Genomic DNA, 23,843 nt, shown 5'->3' on the forward strand with positions numbered 1-23,843 from the left:
GTGTCTGGAATTTCATGTTGCGCTACTGATCACAAGTCTATTACTGTAACAGAGCTGTGCTAGGATAGAGCCGCAGTATCAGAGCTGTGTCTGGAGTCTTGTTCCAGAGATGCATAGAGGGCTGCCGGTCAGCACAGTGGTTTATGGACACCCGTGTCTGGAATTTCATGATGTGCTAATGATCATGAGTCTAGTACTGTAACAGAGCTGTGCTAGGATAGAGCTGCAATGGCAGAGCTGTGTCTGGGGTCTAGTTCTGGAGATGCATGGAGGGCTGCCGGTCAGTATTGATGTTCTTGACACACGTCTGGAAATTCATGATGTGCTGCAGATCACGAGTCTAGTACTGTAACAGAGCTGTGCTAAGATAGAGTTACAATGTCAGAGCTGTGTCTGGAGTCTAGTTTTAGAGATGTATGGAGGGATGCCCGTCAGCACTGTGGTTCATGGACACACGTTTCTGGAATTTCATGATGCGCTACTGATCATGAGTCTAGTACTGTAACAGAGCTGTGCTAGGATAGAGCTCCAATGGTAGAGCTGTGTCTGGGGTCTAGTTTTAGAGATGCATGTAGGGCTGCTGGTCAGCACTGTGGTTCATGGACACACGTGTCTAGAATTTCATGATGTGCTACGGATCCTAAGTCTAGTACATTGCAGAGCTGTGCTAGGACAGAGCTGCAATGGGGTCTAGTTCTGGAGATGCATTCAGGGCCGGAGGTTAGCACTGTGGTTCATGGACACACTTGTATTGGCACAGTGTTTCACCTATAGTAAAACATTACTTACTTAGTATTTGGGAGCTATGGTATTTTAAATCTCTTTTATCGTTTATTTCGATATATATTCAGCCATACCTTACAATGAGATTCCTTTGTCTAAAACAAGTAGAAATACAGTGAAGGAAGAAAACTTAAATGAAGCAATCCTCCTATTACCCACACATCATATTTACTAAATGTAGCAAAACATCTGAAATAACAGTGTGAGCTTGATGGTGTATAACAGGCAGAGAGCTTATTTTTTGGAGACATTTATGGTAAATTAAGTGCTTTAGGGTCTATCAGCCCTAAGTAATGGTTTTCCTGGACAACAACTGAAAACGGAAGCATTCACTTCCCTGCACACTCAGTGTCCAGTCCACCTTGATGACCTTTTATCTGCCTTCATATATCTCCAAGCTTTACATTTTTTCATCAATGGGACCCGGGCATAGCAGAAAGATGACCGGCTCTTCCTTGGTTTTGCTGGTTCCGAGAAGGGCATGGCAATCCAGAGGTGGGCGATTTCCTGCTGGATTGACCAATGTATCAAGATCTGATCTGCCTTTGAAAGATATATCCTCTCAATCTATGAGGGTCTGTTCTATGAGGGCAAAGACCGCTTCTTCAGCATTGGGCATGGGTGTACCTGTCCTGGGCATCTGCTGAGCTGGGACATGGGCTGCAATCCACATCTGCTCTGTTCCTCTGAGTGTGGGGGAAAAAGGAAAGGGATTGGGTGATTCCACATAAGGCCATAGAATGGACATTATACTACAATACCCTCTGGTCATGTCCGTGCCATATACTAATTTATAAATATAAATAAATAGCAGTCATGGCGTGTTCTGCATAATTATGGATTTGCCGCATTAGCCAACAATCCATTATTTCCTGCATAATTTGTAGGTTTTAACAAAACATTTGTTTCTAGCTCAGAGGATCAAAAGGTACTCAAAATGTGGCACAGGCATTGTTGTGCAGTGTAATGTCCTTCTCAGCGCCTTATTGGCCTTCTTTCAATTGCTTATTGCAGTATTTGAGTGTTAAACTGGTGCTAATGAGGTGACACGTGCACATGAGCAACCAAAGGAATCAAAAGATGCTAAACAAGTATAAATGTCACCTGCACCACCCAGGTGAGGTGATAGCATGACCCATTGATGTGAGTGACAAATAAGAACCAAGACAGACTGGGCAGTCAGTGATTATATGGTAGGAATGCATTTAGGTTACAGAACAAAAGAGGGATGGACATGGTTCAAGGAAAGGTGAACGAGAGGGGGCAACTGTTATGACCCAGCAGTCCTATCAGGTCCTAACAGGGAGTATGCCACAGGAAGACTTCCCTTACTGGATGCCCTTTCAGCAGAGTTTAAGCAGGGCGTGAGAGGGAAGAGAGTGAAAGACACCCTGTCCAGGCAGCGTAAGTAGAGTGAGGGGGGAAGACAGGGCCGAGAGATGGGGCAAAAGAGAAGGGAGGGCCTGATGGACTTCAGAAGAGAAAGGACTGTAGTTCAGTATCACAAAGACAGGAATGCGCAGGAAATCAAAGGCATCTCAGCGAGGATCACTAAGGCTGCTTAGAGAAAGAAAGTGATGCAAAATTGCGGCGAACAACGCACTTTTTCTTTTTGAAACAATCGCCTGGTAGGCAGTGCTGGCCTTGGTAATTCTCAAACCAACATATGCAATATTGATTTATTCAGGTTATTCAGGACAGCACCAATGATAATCAAGTTGAGTCTCCACAGGAGTTTCACATGAGGTTTTCTCTTCATGGGAAAGATACAACCCAAGAAGGGCACCTTGTGAGCCCGGGATACTAAAGATGTGTGTGTTTTGCTGAGCTGTGTGTTTTTGAAAGACCTATTGTCTACAATATAATAGTACATAGAATGGTTTTTGGATCACCTTCTTGCCTAGAATCAGTGTCTTTATTGTCTATTTCTGTTAAGATGCTCCAGATTTGTTGACTTTCCTTCCTTTTCTAGCTTTGGGAAGCCCCTAGAGCATTTCTTCTTTGCCATCATTTTGATTAGATGAGTTAAATCCTTTCACAGGTGACATCAAGAAACTTTAAAAATTTTTATTTTGAGCACTCCATCAGACTGAATAAAACACTTTATGGAAATTGCATGGGGAAAATGCATTTTGTGACCCCTCCCCTTTTTCTCAGCCCCTGCTTGACAGATCACCCCAAAATTTTCCAGACAGCAACTGAGGTAGATAGCCATTTTTTTTTTAAAGTTTGTGAAAAGTCATCGAACAGGGCAAATGTTATTAGCAAAACAAAGAATCCATTTCCTATGGTAACCAGGTGCTAACTATAACTACACATTGGGGACTGCCAACATTAGATATATATATACAGTCCCTATTAAACACAGTTTAAACAGCACACAGATCAATTGGTGTTTATTTAACAACGTATTCATGTTTAACAACACAGTATTTCAACAATTGCAAGGTGTGGCCATAGGGCATGCTTCTCCCCAAGCTATGCATGCTTGCATGTAGGATGGTGGGAGGAGCATGTCTTCAGGGTTCGGCACGCCCAGGAATGGTCTGAGCACATTATCAGCGACAATATTTTTGTCATTTGGAGGGGAACCAAAGAACAGGCCAGGATTTTGTCGACACCATCAATATAAACAATTTGAATCTGCACTTTACAGCCCATATAGACAAAACTAGTACCAATTTCTTGGATATCACTGTTCAATCGAATCAAGGTAAAATAGAAACATGCCTCTACAGAAAGCCCACATCAGGAAACTCGGTATTGCACACCAAGAGTTTCCATCCGCACCATACAATAGCTAGCATCCCGTATGGGGATTTTTTGCGGATCCACAGAGCTTATAGTACAGTTGAAGCCTGTGATTTTCATCAGGGACAAACTAAGAAATGGCTTGAGCCAAGAGGATATGTGTCCAGGAAGTTGGATACAGCTGGGTGGAAAGCTAACATGAAAGATAGGTCAACACTGTTAAAACCAGCTAGAGACACAATCAGTATAAATATAGACATGGACAAACAAAGACATATTGAGGGCGAAGAGTTAAGGTTAGTGACTACATACATTAAGACATGAAGGCTATAATTAAAAAAGAGTGGCCAATAGTCATGACGGACCTGACTCTTAAGAAGGTGCTTCCTCTGAGCCCAACTGTGACGTTTCGCAAAGCTTACTCTATGCGAAATGACCTAGTCAAGAATAGCCCAGAAAATACAAAGTTAGCGAATTGGCTTACACCTAAAAAAGGGTTTGTGAGGTGTAGCTCATGTAGAGCCTGTAAATTCGGTATCAATATCTCTACATACAAGACACCCTTCTCCGATACAGAGTATTTATTAAGAGAACAATATACATGCGGGACTGACCAATCTGTATATGTACTTAGGTGTAGCTGTGCACTTACATATGCGTATCCTGCAGCATCTTCGTGCAATTGTGAATTCAGACCCAGATTATCCAGTTGCAAGATATTTTAAAGCTGTACATGACAACAATCTAAAATGTCTGCAATATTTTGTAATAGATGCAGTACCCCTCAATAAGAGAGGAGGGAATCGAGAAAAACAGCTATGTCAACTAGAATCTAAATACATTGTAGAATTAGATACTAAGTTCCCGGCTGGACTGAATACAGGAGAAGATTTACACAATTTCTTATAAGGAGGTGCTGCGACCATTCTATTCCCATGTATCTGTTCAGCATTCGTAGTCTCCCTTAGGTCTTAGTTGCTCAAGCTTGATTTTTCCAATAGTGTTTATATCCTTTATTTTTATGTCAACTGTGTCACATATTGTTATTTCAATCAGTTATAGCTTTATTTATTCCATTGAGGGTACAAACGACAATGAGTTTTACTGGTGCAATAATATTATGAATGTTCATACACAGTATTTGTACTGTAACAATTTGTGTTGCATTCATTACAGTAGACTCAGAGCTTTAGCACTACAGCTGCTGTACAATCCACTTTGGGTCGAGTTTTTTTTATTTCTAAGCACTGTTTACACATATATTGTTCAATTTGCACCCTTTACACTGTTAGCACTTTAGGATTGCGTGTAGGCATGAAATTTACCGATTTGGCCAACTGATTCTAGTATTGCGTATTTGCACATCAAATAGAATAAATTTGTTACATATCAACATGTTCTGGTTATAGGAGAGGTAAAGATATATTGCTGCTAAAAATCATAAAGTTTAGATACATTTTATGTATTCTAGGTAGTTTAGCAATTAGCTTTTTAACAAAAAAAGTTTCTTAGCTATATTTCTTATATATCTATTACGTGTCGTAGTGTATAGAGGCCTATTTGCACATGATATATATGGTTTAAACATTTATTACTACCTCCTGTTGAAGTTTACATTTGCGTATTTGCACACTTTATAAATACCACGTTGATCTGCGCAGGCATTAGAAATAAGCTTTGATCCTTTCGCACTTGTGCACTTGATAGAAAACAGAACTGTTTACATTTTAAATTTTAAGTTTTAAATTTCAAATTTTAAATGTAAAACTTTATTTGTAATGTGCTTCCATATCTCACATTTATTGTATGGCCATTGGATGTGAGTACACAGAGGTTTTCTCTATACAGATAACACAATGTGTAGTATTTCTTCAATGTCTATGTGCATGCCGATCACGTTACCGGTAGTGCTATGTCTGTTTAAATTTCCTGCTTTGGAGTATGTCGCCAAGTGATCAAGGACACAGTTCGTGTCCAAAACGCGTCTGAGACTGCACCCTTTTTTCATGGAATAAAGAACTGAAATCGGCAACAGCTAATTCTTGTGTCCGTGGTCCTATCTTTGCGTGCTCGCACGAGGATGTTGCTACCAGATATATATATATACATATATACAAACACACACACGCGCAGTTACGCATGCACACTCTCTCTCTCTCTCTCTCTCTCTCTCTCTCTCTCTCTCTCTCTCTCTCTCTCCTGGTGATCACCAATAGGTAGTTATGATTAAGACCTAGTTTCCATAGGAGAAGCTTTTTATGTTTTGCTAATAACTTTGGTGCAGTTTGACAAATCTTCACAACATTTTCAAAACTAGTGTGCCAGTCACTTCAGCTGCTGTCTGGAAAGTTTAGGGATGATTCATGAAGCTTGGAATGAGGAAAGGGGGGAGGGGGCAAAACAGATTTTCCCCATGCAATTTGCAAGAGGAATTTTAGACATTACTACAGCCCAACCCACTGAATGGAATTACACCAAATTTGGCAGAAATCTAGATCTTGGTCCAGAAAGAGGGCTTTTTGTAATTTGATGTAAAAACGTTGCATAGTTTTTGAGTTAGTAAAGAAAAAAGATTTATGTATATCTAGAGATGCAGATATCAGTGGATCCACTCAACAACAGCAATGCCATGATTGGCTGGCCACAACCTGAGAGAACAGTTACAGCCGCCATTTTGTGCATCAGGACACGGTTCGGGGGGGGGGGGGGGCATTAAGTAGAAATAGGATATAAGGGGTCAGGATAGAGGTAACCTGACCCCATGGAACTGATGGAGGTGTTTGTGAGGGACACCTCATGGGGATGAAATTGTGAAAAAATGTTTTTTTTGCAAGCGCGAGGAATTGCAGATCCATTGCTGTGCTTAGCACAGGCCCCTATGTGAATCTGCGGTGGATCCATGAATACAGACCCCAATGGAATAAAACACACACACCCATTCACAGATACTTTCTCACACCCCCACACAACCACACATCCTCTCACATTTCTACAACATCCATACACCCACTCACACACCAATACAATCACTCTCACATACCCATACAGTCCCTGAAACATCCACTCAGAGACCCAGAGAACCACTCAAACACCAACTTACAGACCCACACAGACACTCACACACCCACTCACACAGCCAAGTACACACTCATGCAGGCACTTACAGACCCACTCACAGACCCACACCCATGTAGAAAAACTACTGATACACCCATTCACACACCCATACAGCAAACCACTCAGAGACCCACACAGCCACTTACACACCCACTCATACACACACCCAACACACACTCGCAAGCCCACTTACACACTCACACACATACCCACTCACACACCCATGCAGCCATTCACACATCCCCTCAGAGACCCAGAAAACCACTGACACACTCATACAGACACTCACACCCCATGTGAATTTGTGGCTCCAGACCCCAATTAAAAAAAACACATACACCCACGCACAGACCCACTCACACAATCTCTTACACAATCACTCACACACACTTACACATCCATACACCCACTCACACACCCATACAGTTACTCACACACCCACTCACAGACCCACACAGCCACTTGTACACCCACTCACACACACATATAGCAAAACCACTGACACACCCACTCACACACCCATATAGCCACTCACACACCTCTCAGAGACGCACACAGCCACTTACATCCCCACTCATACACCCACCACACACCCACTTACACAACCACTCACACACCCATACAGCCATTCACACCCAAACAGCCAGTTACACACAAACTCATACACCCACTCACAGAACCACTTCCACACCCACACAACCACTCCCACACCTACTCACACACTCATACAGCCACTTACACACCCATTCACAGATCCAGAAAATCACTCACACACCTACACAGGCACTAGACAGCTACTCACACACCCACACAGTCACTCTCACACCCAGTTACACACCCACTCACACACCCATATAGCCCCTCACACCCACACAGTTACTTACACAGCTACTCACACACCCACACTCAGGCAGAGATATAGCTATATAAATTGTAATTAACCCCTTCGGTGCTCAGGACAGCCCCGGCCGTCCAACATCACGGTCGGCGTGTGCGGAGGACGGCCTGGGGCTGTCCGAAACACACCCACTCATTAATTCTGCCACACAGCAGGAGAATTCACGCAGTGTCGAATGGGTTAAATATGTTTGTATTTAATCTGTTTTATTGGATAAGTATTTTATATTGAATAAGTGCTTTTGTTTGGGGATGGATCCATGGATCTATCACACATCCACCTGCAACACAGCCGGCATACTCCTTATTTGTCCAAGAATCCGCCACCGATTCTCGTATCCGAGTGAGAAATTAGAAAAAAGGATTTGAAAACAAAAAGAACCAGTGTTTGGAAAAGGGTTGGCTCTGAAAAGAGATTTTGTATTTATGGTGTGTAGATAATAATTACATGTAGAACAAGATGCAGTCTTTTAAGTTTTTGAGGAACACCCTGTTGCCTTTGTCTGTCAAATGAACTCTGTCTTGTCGATATATTCCGTCCATGTCGAAGCTGAAGTTATTATGGTATATAGAGCCCATGTTGTGGTCTCAGAGAAATGCAGAAACAGCTTTGTTGACATGTTTCCCAGTTTTCTCTATCTGTAGACAAGATTGGGTTGACCACAGCCACTTCTGTTTTTGACAAATGTTGGAGAACACCACAGCAGTATATGGTAAATGTGACATTAATTTATCAAGATTATCCTTCATTAGGATTTTCAGTCCTACCCCAGTAATTGTGCCTAAGTCATTGCCACTGCAGTGCACAATCATGAGGTCTGGATGTTGGCAACCCGCAACACTTTCAACCAAAGGCAGCAATTGAAGCCATTTTGACCCTCTCTGAGCAACCCAAGTAATGTCTACATTAGGTAAACCTAGGTCCCTTTCGAAGCCACTCTTTCCAGCACTCTCTCTAGTCCAAAATACAAAACTATGGCCGACAAACCAGACCATTTTGGAGATAGGAGTGGCACACAGGAAAAAGCTGCAGCGGAATGAGGCAGTTTTGAACATGAAAGGCAGCTACAATGGAGGACAGCAAGTAAAAAAGGAAACTAACTCTGTGATTTACTTTGGACAAATAAAAAAGTTATGGTGTTTGGAATATGCTGGCAATTGCAAACAGTCAACCACACCAGCTACAGTTATTGTGAAGCTAGCATGCTGTTGAGAGAAAGCCTTGGAACATCTGACCCACTCATAGGCAGAGACTACTCAAACATGGTTACTATAGAAACAGAGATTAAAGAGTTCCGGGGGAAGGTAACAAAAGAGACTGCAGTGTGAAACTGAAAAAGCAGACTAGTGTACAAAAATTGCTCAGTAGGGAGTGTATGTCTTGTTTGACAATATTTTACAAAATAAAATGTAAATTAAAAGCATTAACGGCAGATGGTGTGGATCTGCAGATCCACTGCGGACCACATTGGGGCCTGCGCCGAGCCCTGCGGTGTATCCATGGATGCACAAAAAACCTACCAAATTGGACTTCTTTCCAGGAAACATGGTCTAAATATAGTGACCATTTAGAAGTGGTAAAACAAAAAAAAAGATGAAAGGAAGTCAGTGATTTGCTAAGTGCAGGAGTATGAATGAGAGCACAGTGGGTAGAGTAGTCATTATTGGTACTTTTTTTTAAGCAAACTTTATTGGGTTTGTTTACAATTCAGACTATTGTAATATTTGTGCTCTACATGTTCAGCAAGCTTGAAACACAGCAGTTAATGATACTAATTTGCAGCTGCCCCCTGTTAACAAAACAAACCCTTCCCCCTCCCCACCTTGAGCCCTTACTTTGCCTTGGATGCATGGAATTTCGTGTCCTTTTTGGATGTGTTGTTGCCTGATGAGAGGAAATGGTTGGATAATGGAGCTCCCCAGGGGGAACCAGGTCCTTTTATGTTTCAGTAGAGTCTTGGAGCAGCCTTATTCATTTGGGGGTCCCTCTGAGGGGTTGCTACCAATGACCTCACAGGCAATGTGGTGGATGTGTCAGAGTCAGGGTTAGTAAAGCAGTCCACTAGTGTGTCCCATGCTCGGGCTGCTTCAATAGTGCCCACTCCTCGTCTGGCTTCCCTCAAGAGTAGTCTACATTCGCAGCTCGCCCCCGTCTCCCTCTCCCTCCATGTATTTGGGGTCCCCTTGGTGCTCTTCTGTGCCTTGCAATTTCTCTTTTAGCCCTGAAAAAGGCCAGGTCTTGGAATTTGTTTGTGATCTCATTTCTAGCAGTGCGCGGGAACCATCCCAAAAGGCTGTATCCTGGAGAGGTAGGGGCTTGTCTGCCTATAGCTGTTGCCACTGCAGCCATGACCTACCCCCAAAAGATGCTAAGTGTGGGGCACATAGAACATATGGAGGAAGTGCGCTCCCTATTCCCCGTAATTTGGGGCAAGCTGCGTCAGCCCCTCAGAAATACCTCTGGATGCGCTCTGGGGTTAAGTGCGATCCGTGAAGGACATAATGGTTGAGGAGTTTGAATCTCGCTTTTTCTGGAAACATTCAGAGTTCACTCAAGGATCTTATCCTATTGCTTAACCTCAATAGGGCCTCCCACCCATTCCAGGCGCAAACGCTGCAGAGGGCACTGAAGGTCCTCTCGCACCGTTCCGTACAAACAGGAGACCGCCTTTATAGTACCCGCGGAAAGGGCCATATAATGGCAGCTTTGATGCACATTCGACTCTGTAGAGCCAATGTTCCAGTGCTTCCAAAGAAGAGTTGTGATCGCCCTAGGGAGGAGAAAGTGTCCCTGTGGCAAATCAAACTCTGCCCGAAACTCCTCGAATGAGAGCATCTCCGACTCTCGGAATACGTCCACTATCCTGGTCACCGCTGCCTCCACCCACTGATCCTTTCTTCCCAGTCCGCACTGTGAGGTGGCTCTCTAATCATAATGAGGGGTATATCCATGGAATATGGTACTTTGCTACGCAGTTTTTGTAGGTAGCGATGCCAGCATCTGGTGATCACTTGCGCTGCACTCTAAAGAATACCCTGAGGAGATATGCAAGGGGAGGCACCCTTGAGCTCTGAGGTCTTGTGATGTATCCTCTGCTCGCTACCCACTGAAGGAGCCATTGTAACTGCACCGGTAAACAACCTTTACAACGCAACTTTTACAACGCACTACCATTACAACGGAACTTTTAGAACGCTAGTGGATTTACAACGCATGCTGTTACAACGCAAGTACCTTTACAACGCAAATACCTTCACAACGCAAGTATTATGATTTATATATATATATTTTTTAATTATTATATATGTTATTAAATTATATGTCTTATTTATTATATTTATTGTATTAAAAAATATTTTAATTTATTGAAGTTGTTTTATTAAAATGGAAAATTAATAAATGGTAAAAATACTCCAGTATTGAGAAATAATACTTTAGTATTAATAATTTAAAATATAGTATTAATATTGACAAGTTAATTGAAAGTGTTATTAATTGAAACAAATAGTATTAAAAGTGAGCAAATATATAAAAAGTAATGTTTTAAAACTCAGGAATTAAATATAATTATATAGATTTTTTTAAAAAAATCTTTAAGAAACTAAAAAATTTGGGAATTAATACTCTAGTATTTTTATTTAAAAATATACTGAGTAAATTTGGAAACTTAATTTTAATGTGGGAATAATTATTTATTATATTTAATATCTTGAAGAAACTAAAAAAAATGGGAATTAATACTCTAGTAATATTATTAAAAAATATACTGAGTAAATTTGGCAATTTAATTTTAATGTGGGAATAATTATTTATTATATTTAAAGATAAAAAAAGTAGTGTAAAGGTAATATTTTTATACTTAGGTATTAAAATTAATATTAAAAATATAATAATAATACTAATGTAAAATAATTATTAAAATGTATTAAAAGAGAAATGTTAAATATATATATTTAAAAAAAAAAAAATTAGTTGTAAAATTATTTTAAACTATTATTATAATAAAAGGTCCCACGCTTTTACATTGTTTTTAATGGGAAAAATTGTCCTTCATTTATTTCCATATAAGAAGCTGTTTCTCCCGCGGAACTGAAAAGGAAGGTGTTAAAAAAGAAGAAAGGGGATCTTTTGAAAGGAAATGGAATAAGCATCCAGGTAAGGATAAAATTACGTTATTTTACAAGTAATAACATACAAATAAGATGTATAGATAAAATAAATACATTAATAAAAATAAATTTCACATAGTTTCGTTATTTTTCTTTTATTTCAAAAAGCATTTTTTATTTTGATATTTTCACATTTTTCAAATTTATTTAAAAGTAATATATTCTTTAATTAAATAAAAAAAGTAATTATAAATATAATATAAATAAATAGTCCGTTAACAATCTTTGCAGCTTCAGATGACGTAAGCACGTAAACCTGAACGTAAGCGGACATTTTGAAGAGCATCGATGGAGGAAGCAGCAGGAAGCTAATCTACGTCCAGGTAGGAAACAATTTTAACTTTATTTATACATGTTAAGTTAAAAAAGGATACATATATTGTAAAGAAAGGATAAGGAGAGGTTGCGGTTTAAGAATGTAATGTAAAACTGGTAAAAAAGCATGTCGCCGATCGTGTTATTAGAGTATGCCTATGCGGGTCTCAAAAAGTTAAAGTGAAAAGTTATTTGTGTTTACAATTTGTTGCAAAAAATATTAAATTAATTGTAATATAAATGTTTTATGCAACGTATTTGTTTACGAAAAGCTGAATTTAAACATGTTTTTTTAAATAAATTATCATGTTGTTTTTGCTCTAAAAAACAGTCTGAAATGTGGTTAATCTACTATGGAAAAAAGCTTCTTTGATTTATTAGTGATATTTTGGATAGAAAAACTTTAAAGATAAAAATTTTAAATTGTTTGCGTTGTTTTGTAAAAGTATTATGGCAGACATAGTGAGAGTATGGTTTGGTAGGAGGTAGTAATTGTTTAATTTTGAATTGGTTGGTCAGAAGAAATACGAAATTATTTCTGGTGCAAAAAGGAAACTAGCAGAGGTTGACATAGGGAGAATATGCTTTCGTAGGAGGTAGATTTGGATCTATTTCTAAAATAATGGAAGTACATTTCTGTATCAAATTGGTAAATAGCAAGGGTGACATAGTGAGAAAATGTTTTGTTAGGAGTTAGTACTTTATTTAGGATGCTATTATAGTACTGTCATATTTTTGCACTATGTTTTAAAAAAATCATGTAGATGGATCTACATATTCAATCAACAAGGAGTGCAAAAGAGTTTGATTTTTCGTTATCGTGGTCTTCACCTGGATGCTTATGGACAAGGATTTTTTTGGATTTTACAAAAAAAAAAATTTCGTTTTCTAACTATGTTTATTTTTTTAAAGAAGATTTTAGAGACATAAAATACTAATTAGAAAAATATTTCCTCTTAGAAAATTTATTTATTTTTGTGCTTATAACCAAAATTCGGAAGAAACATACATGGTTATTTAAAGAAGATTCCACACCCAAAATCCCCTAATTTCCTCGCATCCCGTGCCAGGGTTTATTTTACAAAAAAACCCATTATTTATGCGTTGTAAAGGTATGCGTTATATTTGATTTTGTTGTAATAGCAGTTTACAACTAATAACACTATATCGCGTTGTAACAGTATTCGTTGTAAAAACATGCGTTGTAAAGGTATTTGCGTTGTAAAAAAATGCGTTGTAAAGGCATGCGTTGTAATAGTATGCGTTGTAACGTCATACATCCAACTGCACCGCTATGTAATACGTCTCAAAGTCGGGCACTGCCAACCGCCCAGCTATCTTGGAACGCTGCATTGTTGCCAGAGCTACCCGTTAGCGGGCCGGTCCCCATATGAAAGCAACTATCAAGGAATCAAGGTCCTTAAATGTTGCCCGCAGTGTCCAGATCGGGAGTGCATTAAAAAAATATAAAAGGTGAAACAGTACTACCATTTTCAAAAGAGCTATCCGTCCTGCCACAGACCACGGGAGGGTCTTGCTGAAGTCCATGTGGGATCGGAGAGACCGGATGGCCCACCATCTGTTACCCTCTAGGAGATCCTGGCGATCATGATAGATGTTGATCCCCAGGTACGGATGTATGTCGTTACAACGCACACTTTTACAACGCATGCACTTACAACGCATTTTTTACAATGCAAAATCCATTACAGCGCACTCCATTACAACGCATGACACTACAACGCATTTTTAAAAACTACCTTTACAATGCATTCCATTACAACGCATACTACCTTTACAACGCATACCATTACAACGCATAATATAAAATTGCATTTAAGGTAAGTATTAGATAGTATAGGGGTAACAATTACTATTCTAACTCCAGGGGGTGCAACAGTAGGGTAAGTGTTGGATAGTATAGGAGTAAAAATTGCTATTCTAACTCCAGGGGGTGCAACAGTAGGGTAAGTGTTGGATAGTATAGGGGTAAAAATTACTATTCTAACTCCAGGGGGTGCAACAGTAGGGTAAGTGTTGGATAGTATAGGAGTAAAAATTGCTTTTCTAACTCCAGGGGGTGCAACAGTAGGGTAAGTGTTGGATAGTATAGGGGTAAAAATTACTATTCTAACTCCAGGGGGTGCAACAGTAGGGTAAGTGTTGGATAGTGTAGTGTAATATTATGCGTTGTAATGGTATGCGTTGTTAAGGTAGTATGCGTTGTAATGGAATGCGTTGTAAAGGTAGTTTTTAAAAATGCGTTGTAGTGTCATGCGTTGTAATGGAGTGCGTTGTAATGGATTTTGCGTTGTAAAAAATGCGTTGTAAGTGTAGTGCGTTGTAAAAGTTGCGTTGTAAAGGTTGTTCCCCCCCAGGTACGTCAGGCATTGGGATTCCAATTGCAGCCTCTCTAGTCCTTCCGGTGGGACCATGAGCAACACTATCTGGAAGAACTTAGACTTCTGCCAGTTCATTTGTAGCCCAGATAGGAGCCCTAAGTGATCCAGCATAGATCGGGCCCCCTGCAGATCCCCCTCCGTGTCTCGCAGATAAAGCAGGAGGTCGTCCACATATTAAGCTATGCGATGCAGCTAACCCTGAATTACGAGACCTTGGTACTCGTGTCCCTGCTGTGCGTTTGACCAGCCAGTGGCTCTATGGCCAGATTGAAGAGTAAACGGGACAAAGGGCATCCCTGCCTTGTGCATTGTTCCACGGGGTGCCTCTCAGAGACAATCCTTCCTGTTCGGATCTAAGCAGTTGGGTCAGTATAGAGTAGCCTCTCCCAGGCCAGGAAGTCATGTCCGAGGACGATTTGGAGCATCACCTCAAAAAAGGTAGTGGCGGCCCAGGTTGTCAAATGCCTTTTCAATGTCAACGGCAAATACTGCAGCATTCGGTGGGTGTTGAACTCCAGTTTCCAGTATGGCCAGAAGTCTTCTGATGTTGGTAGCTGTATTTTGCCCATGTATGAACCCTGCCTGGTTAGCGTGTGTCAATTTAGTCATGTATGGTAGGAGCCTAGTCGCCAGTATCCAACTGAGTATTTTATACTCTTTGTTTTGCGTTGACAGTGGTCTGTACGCTGTTTGATCCATTGCTGGTTTCCTGGGGTTTGGAAGGGGTATTATGAGCGCTTCGCAGGTGGTAGTTGGTAAGTGCCCCCTTTCCTTAGTTGCTGCATAGAGATCCATTAATTTGGGCATTAGTTCCTCCAAGAAGGCAGCATAAAACTCCATGGGAAGCCATCTATTCCAGGAGTTTTGTTCCTGGACATGGTTCTGATGGAGCATTTTATCTCCTGAGGTGTTATTCCTCTTCTGAGTTCCTCTGCTTCTATCTCCTCTATGCTTGGTAGATTTAAGCCTCCAGGATCGGCCCAGAGCTCAGCAGAATGATGCGGTGTGACGCTATTATAGAGGGCTGAATAGTAATGAGTGAAGTGGGTGGTAATCCCCCCCGGGGAGTAGATTGGATTCACTCCCTCCGTCTCTAGCGCCATTATAGAACTTCCTCGTTTAGTCGGATTGGCCAGCCAGGCCAACAGACACCCTGACTTGTCCCGCTCATTGTTCATTCTGTCCATATACTGTCTAAAATCGAAACACTTAAGCCTCTCCATTTGGATGGCCAAGGCTTCCTTGGCCTCCAAGAGTTCAGGTTGCAGTTCTGTGTGTCCCGGTGTGCGCTTTTCAAAGTCTCTTAGTCGGGCCTCAGCCGAATTAGTCTCCCTCTTTATGGTGTGTCGGACTCCCTTGGACAGAAGCTGCGTATGTCCATTTGAAGGCGTCCCACAGTCATTATTGGTACTTTTGTACTGAGAGAGTGGAGGAGGATTACCATATTTCTGACTTGAGATTTGCAGTGGAAATCAGATATTAAAATAAAATTTGGACAACTGCAAAGATACTAAACAGGTATGTTAATTAGGTTGTAGTATGAAAAAGCATAATTAAAAAAAAATCTATGAATTTGTATAAGCTTAAAGAAAATGTGTAGCTTCGAGATACTACTACACTAAAAGTCAAAATGGAAGGGGGTAGATGAGAACATTAGCAAAACTATAGTGAGCAGCAAAGGGACAGAGGAATTGCTATACTGAAAAGGTAGTTAATGTATTAAGCCAGTATGAATGAATGTATTTAAAATTAGATGTGGGCAGTTGCTTATAGTATGTAATTTAATAGTATGTAATTTGTGCCCACTTTCACAGTCAGGCAGGCACTTACACATCTTGTTGCACTCCCACAAAAGCACTTATGAACCCACCAATAATGTAGCCAGAGAATCATTCACACATCCGTAAACCATCCACACATCAATTTACTCACCTATACATCCACCTACATAGTCATTCACACACCCATACAGGCACTGCCACACCCACTGACACACTGATACAGCCATTCACGTACCCAGCAGTCAGACAGTCAGCTACACACACACTTACACAGCCAGTTATACATACAGCCGCTCACATACCTATTTACAAAACCCTACAGCTACTCACACGGCCAGTCAGACAGAGGCATTTACACATCCACTCACACACCCACACAGCACTTATGTACCCACCACTAACATAGCCACTTGCACTCACAGTTACACTCTAACACAACCAGTTGCCAATCTATACAGCCACTTACATACCTATTTAGACACTCACACAGTCATCAAAACACCCAGTCACACACCTCCACAGCTACTTACACATACAGTGAACACCCCGAGGCACTTTTAATCTCACTCACATATTTACTCACACACCCAGACACCCTCCTATATATATCCATTTATACACCCACTTACACAGCCTCTTACACACTGACATAACCACTTATGTAGCTTCTCACTTGCATATAGTATGTAATCTAATAATATGTAATGTAAAGTTAAATGTATGCTATGTTTGAATTTCAGATATCTACTTGTGTTTAAAGAGGAATGGAAGGTGGAGCAGTGAGGTGATTTTTTTTTTACAATTATGCTTGTTGATAGCATCCATAAACTGGGCAACAGATTACGTTTTTTGTGCAACTGGCATATGGCATTTGCCACAATGAGTCACCATGTCTTGCAGTTTTGTTGAAACTGTGGGGATCATAACCATTTGGTCAGGTAGTAATGGTGTGACCACACTAACTCCAGAGATTAACTGGGGGAGGGAACTAGAGGCACCGGGCACTAGGAGCAGGCCAGCCTCCAACACAAAATGTTCGACACAAATGGGGCCGCTCCCAGTAACGTGACTGAAGGTGCTCAAGGATCAATTGTGAGTGTGGACATCTCACAAAAAAGTGAAGGATTGGCTTACCTTCCACCGCGCCATCTTCGTTCCTCCACTCAGGCAAAATTTTCGGTTCCTAGGACCAGACTGTCGCAAATGAGTGGTCGGTCTTTTTCTTGTCTAGGCCCCTCTTTGTGGAATTCTCTTCCCTTGTCACTTCGTAACGAAACCATCTATGCGAATTTCTGAAAGTGTTTAAAAACGTGGTTATTTAATCAATAATTCCCTTTCTTCTTTGTTCGTGTCAGGTGGCGCCGGGAAACCTCTGGGTAGCTGTGCATCTTATAAAATTAAATAACAATAACAGACGCTGCTTTCATGCTATGAGAGCAGCCCCAGGATTAGTCTGAGCAGCCTGGTTAAGTGTTCACTAAGGGATTGAGAGCCTGTGCCATATCTCCACCCAGCTGTACAATACAGCTGGGTTGGAGAAATCTGAGTGTGCATGTCAGTTTGGCGGTCCTAAGACAGTCAGCAAAACCGACATACACACTTACAGTTCTGCTGTCTGTCCATAGAGGACAGCTCAGCCGCGTCCTACACTCAGCAGTATTGGCAGGCAGTGAAAAATAAAACAATAATAAAATTGTTTTATTATGGTTTTATTTTTCATCTGCAGTGGGGCGACATCCCTCCGCCATTATGGAGGAGCTGTCGCAGGGAAATGGCAATAAAAAACATAGAATTCCAAAAACCTTTGAAATTCACTGAAAAAACAAAGGTTACATGGATGTTATAGTTAGGCTCAGATTTTACACACACAAAACCATAGAAATTCATCAGTTATAGTTACCAGAGCTAACTATAACTCACGCCCCCGCAATGCACTGCTTATTACCTCACATACTATATCACTGATAACATCTCAAATGACCACTCTACGCCAATCCAGTGTACCCCACTCTGCTCTACCCCACTACATTGTACAGTTTCCCATTGTATGCCACTCCACTGTACGTCACTCGACTGTATGTTGTTTCACTCTACCCCACTCCAGTGTACACCATTGCAGTCTACATCACTCTACTGTATGCCACTGCACTGTACGCTGCTCCACTTTACACCACTCCAGTGTACGCCGCACCACTCTGAGCCACTCAATTCTACACTATTCCATTCAACACCACTTCAGTCTACAATACTCCACTGTATACCATTCTACTCTAAACACTACACACCATGCCACTCCGGTCTTCAGCACTACACTGTATGTCTCTGCACTCTACGCTACTCAACTATAAGCTATTCCACTCTACAACACTCCACTGTACGATACTTGACTCTATGGTATTCGACTGTATGCCACTCCACTATATGACACTCTACTGTAGGCTATTCCACTGTATGTGACTATTCTGTCAGCTACTCCACTCTATGCCACTCCAGTCTATGCACCACTCTCTACACCCCTCTGTTCCAAGCTATTCCAATGGATGCTACTCCACTGTATACCAATCCACTCTATGCTACTCCACTATACGCTATTCCACTGTACGTCACTCCACTCTACACTATTCCACTGTATATCACTTCACTTTATGACACTGCAGTGTACGCTATTCCACTCTATACCACTCCACTCTTCTAAACGTCACTGCATTCTGTTCCACTGTACAGTAAAACACTGTACGCTATTCCACTCTTTGCCACTCCACTGTATGATGCTCTCCTCCACTCTATATAACTGCACTCTTTAAAACTCTACTACAATTTATGGCACTCTACTCCACTCTATCCTGGTGCACTCCACTGTCTAGCCTTAAACTCCACTCAATGCCCATACACTCCATTATACAACACTCTATTCCACTATACAACACTTTTGAGTACTTTACGACACAGCACTCCACTCTGCTATATGACACCACTCCAATTTATAACAGTTTGCTCGACTCAGTGCTACGCGACTACACTGTACCACACTCCACGCTACGCCACTCAACTCCACAACACACCTATACACTCTATTACACTTTACTCCACACTACTTTACGCCACTTCACTCGACTCTGCTCCACTGTATGGGACTTTACCTCACTCTACGCCACTATACAACAATCTACCCAAGCAGCTCCATTGTACGACACACTACTGTACTCTACGAAACTCCACTTTATAATGTTCTACTACACTGTATGGTACTCTCTGACACTTTACTCCACTCTATAACTTTACTCTCCACTGTACAGCACTGTACTATACTGCAAGCCAGTGTACAACATTCTACTCCACTCTGTGCCTCTCTACGATACTATAGTCCACTAAACGACACTATACGTAACTTTTTGTATGCCACTGCACCCACTTTACTCCACTCTACTCTATGACACAGTACACCACTCTACTCCACTATACACCACTCCACTTTGCGCCACTCTATGCCATTCTACTCTATAACGCTGTATGCAAATCCACTCTAAAACACTCTACAACAATGTACTGCACTGTCCGCCACTCCACTCTAGAAAACTGTTCTACACTATATGTAACTTCACTCTTCTGTAGTCTACAACACTTTCCAATACTGTACAACACACCAGTGCACTGTACTGTACAAGACAGTACTCCGATTTATAACACTTTACTCAGCTGTATGCTATACCACTTCACTCTACTGCACTCCATGCCTCTATACTCTACAGGACACCACTTCATTCCACTCTAGGACACTTTATGCTACCCCATACTCCACTCTTCTACACTTTATCCCACTCCATGCCCCTGTATCATGCTCCACTTTATGTCTCTCAACTGTCTGACACTGAACCCCATTCGATGCAACTCCACTCTATACGACTGCACTAGACTGTATGCCACTCTATAACACTCTACTCCACTCCATGCCACTGTACGCCACTGTAACCCAGTGATGGGGCGCATACCTTGAAGTATCTCTGGAAGGCCCGGTGGGTGTGGCAGGCTGCTGTTCCTGTGTCAATAATCTGTGTGTTGAGTTACAGGGCCAAGCTTGGTCGCGGTCCGCACCCTGAATGACCACATGCAGTGGGCTTTCCTTGCTCACATGCAGCCAAAACCTAAGGGGAGGGCCTTGGCAAGGCCTCAAAGTCCGACTACACTATTGAAGACAATATTGGAAGAATGGCGCAGGGTGGGGCTACGGGCGAGGCCCATACAAAGTGAGAGGCCACTTCACTGTCTAACCTAGACATCAAAGACCTGATTCGGGAGGGCAATAAAGCAATGGCCGAGAAAACTGATGGAGTGACAACTACAGTGACGCTGCTGCGACAGGACATGGATATGGTGAGGGATCAAGTCAAAGATTGGCACTAGGGCACTAGGGCGGATGGTGCGGAGGAACTTTTGGGAGCTCATACTAGTCAGCTAGCGGACCAGTTGTGACTCTTACAGCAACAAGAAGCCAAACTAGCTGATTTGGAGGACCGATCTAAGCACAGCAATGTGCGCTTTCTCAGACTACCTGAAGGCATGGAAACAGCACCTGTGGACTTATTCCTGGATAACTGGCTTCCTACAGTACGGCCGAGATTGAATGTGGAATGAGGGTTACATGTGGACAGGGCACATAGAACCCCTGGTGGTAGGTCCAAACCTGACACGCCTCCGTACATGTTGATTGTGCATATGCTGCGATATAGAGTTAAAGTGGGCATATTGGCAGCTGCTTTTATGTAGGGTGTTGTTAAATACAATGGCAACAGAATAGCCTTCTATCCAGTTTACGGGATGGCTTCCCAAAAAAGACGAAAATCTGTCATGGAAGTTAAAAACGGAAACGTAGAGACCGCGAGTGGGCCTATGCTTTGTTGCCTCCTGCACATTTGAAGGTGGATTTGCAGGGGATGTGGCACTTCTGCGACCACGCTGAAGAGGCTATGCAATTTATCAAGAGTCATTGACTTCTAGTACAGTGATAAGTGTTGTTTATGATAAGTGCCATGTTGCTGGTTGATGGTGGATGGGTGCGCCAACATTGTTTCATTTTACTGAGGGGGGGTACAATACAGACAATTGGGAATAGTGTGTAAGTTGGCCGGGTTGGGGATCATTGTGGTACACTATTTGTTCTTGCAATGTGTTCCTTCAACAACGCTGATGTACCTGGGGAACCCTGCACTAGGGACCCTGGGTAGCACCACGCTGTAACAGGGATGTTTGTTTGTGTTAATGCGAGGGGAAGAATGACGCTCGCTGTGTTGATTGTGGAGGCCAGGTTGGGGTAGGCCACATGGGAGGGTTAGAGGCGTGATGTTCTTTACACACTTGTTGAGAAGGACCGGCTGTTATCAGTGAAGTACCTACTGGCAGAAATAGTGGTATACCCTTACAGAGATACCTTTCACACGTACACATGGAGTTGACAATCTTGTCATGGAACGTTAAGGGGATCCAGAACCCCATTAAGAATCAGAGGATCTGGTCTTATGCCCGTAGGCAGCTAGCCAAAAAAGTAATGTTACAGGAAATGCACCTTCAACCTCAGGAGCATGAGAAAATACAGACCAAACGGGTAGGTAGATAATGGTTCGCAAACTTTGCCTCATCGGCCAGGTGGAGTGCTATTGTGAGCGGATAATAGCTTCCCGCTGCATGTAGACACTGAATTGCGGTTGCTGATGGTCGCTATGTGGGAGTGGTAGGTGAGATCGAAGGTACACTTATAGTGCTTCTCACTTCATATGTGCCCAATATAGAAACACTGGACTTTCTTGGGGAGCTTACATGCATATTGACACCCTATGCACCTTGCAACATTATCTGGATGGGGGATTATAATTGTGTGCTAGATAGGGAGCTTGGTAGCCCCAGGCTTGTGGATCAGCCGCTGGTCAGGGCTTCCAATGCGCTTCTAGAGAGTATGGCTACTCTAAATTTAATAGAACTGTGGTGGGTGGTGAATGGTGAATGGCCAGACCAGGGATTACTCTTTATATTCGCCTCCACATGGCACATTCTCCAGAATTGATTACATGTTGGTGCACCTGGAGCACGCTGTAAGCTTTGGGGCACTGCGATATCTTGATAGCAAGTTATCGGATCTGTCCCCATCGGTGCTGCGGGTGGTGCATATGTAGCCCCGATATCGCAGTGGTGTTTCTAGCCGTGCACATTATAGGACCAGGCTTACAGGAAGCTAATCCGAGAAGTGGTGAGAGAGTTTTTGCTATTATTACAGGCTCAATTACATCAGCTGGGGTCTTATGGGAGGCCATTAAAGTGACTACTAGGGGCATGTGAATGGGCACCACTTAGGTGGTGCGTCAATCATTAATATGCCGGGTCACAACTTTGGAGCACCAAAAAGGGACATATATCAAAAGGCACCACACACAGCAGAAGTCTGGGAGGACCAACATAGATTACAGGGGGAGGTGGATGAGGCATGTGAAACCCTGGTTCACCATGATTACAAAACATACACGGAGATCCAATATGAACAGGTATAAATGCTGGGCCAGCAACTGTTATGGTTGGTCAATAGAGGGGGAGGAAGGAATATGGTTGTTGCACTAAAAGATGCACAAGGAGTGACGCTCACAACCCATGATGATATCCTGCTCTGTTTTCAATACTGTTGATTGATATTCATGAATCGTGTGCTGGGAAGCTCTGGCCTAAGTGACACCTACTTAAAATTGATACAATTACTCCACATGGACAGTAAAGCCAGGTTGAAGGTGAGCTATAGGTTTTTGGACAGCTTGCCGATGGAGAGGGGAACTAGACAGGGGTACCCTGTGTCACAGTTGGATTTTAGGTCTCGCCTAGCGAACGCAGCACATGCCCTGCTTCGCCTTGGCGCGACTATTGTGTCAGTTTGGTGCGCGAAGGGAGACAAACCATGTGCGCGCACGGACAGGCGAAGTGCATGCGCATAGCATCTCCTCTCTGGCGTCTCCTCTGAAGGGGGACAGGAGATGGCACATGTACGGACAGGAGATGTGCACTCCCTACGCGTGCACATCTCCTGTCCCCGCGTGAACACAGCCTGCGCATGGCTCGCTTTCACTTTCCCTCCCGACCTTGTCAAAGGAGAGCCTGGAAGCGCGAGCTGTAAGCTGAAGCCACGCCCCGCTCGGAGGAAAACAATCCATGAATCCTTGGATATTGGTGATCAAAGTTGCTTGACCACGCTTGTTTTGTTTTTTTACAAATTATGGACTAATAGCATTCCCTTGTTTTATCACCGGTCTTGGTTGAAACGGTAAATACTGTCTTGTTTTACCCCTTGGCCTTCGTCTGTTCTGTTGCTGTTGGTTAATTATTTTCCACAGACACCAAGCAATACGTGATTGTTTCTGGCCTCTAAGTAGTTTCATCACCCATCGCATTGTTCCCGCTCAATGATGTGCGAAGCTTGGCAACGCCATGGCGGCTCACGGCTTTGTGTCGTTAAGTAATCCTGTCAGTACCGCTGACGAGCTGGGGCGCCCCACAGAGCCCCATTGTAAGCCGCCATTCTTCTTGTGAGGTGGGAGACTTCATGCATTATTGAGGTGCCGTGTAAACAGCTCTCACTGTCTGTTTCTACAAAACG

General features: G+C 42.4%; 1 long non-coding RNA gene across 1 annotated transcript in view; it reads right to left on the reverse strand.

Moving 5' to 3' along the window:
* Positions 1–23,843, reverse strand: part of LOC146805995 (uncharacterized) — a 161,231-nt gene that overhangs the window by 103,142 nt on the left and 34,246 nt on the right. The window contains exon 2 of the long non-coding RNA XR_014967533.1: positions 17,351–17,508. This is a non-coding gene — a long non-coding RNA (uncharacterized LOC146805995). The remainder of the gene's footprint in view (positions 1–17,350; positions 17,509–23,843) is intronic.

The sequence above is a fragment of the Triturus cristatus genome, chromosome 8, assembly GCF_964204655.1.
Source record: "Triturus cristatus chromosome 8, aTriCri1.1, whole genome shotgun sequence".
Taxonomy (NCBI): domain Eukaryota; kingdom Metazoa; phylum Chordata; class Amphibia; order Caudata; family Salamandridae; genus Triturus; species Triturus cristatus.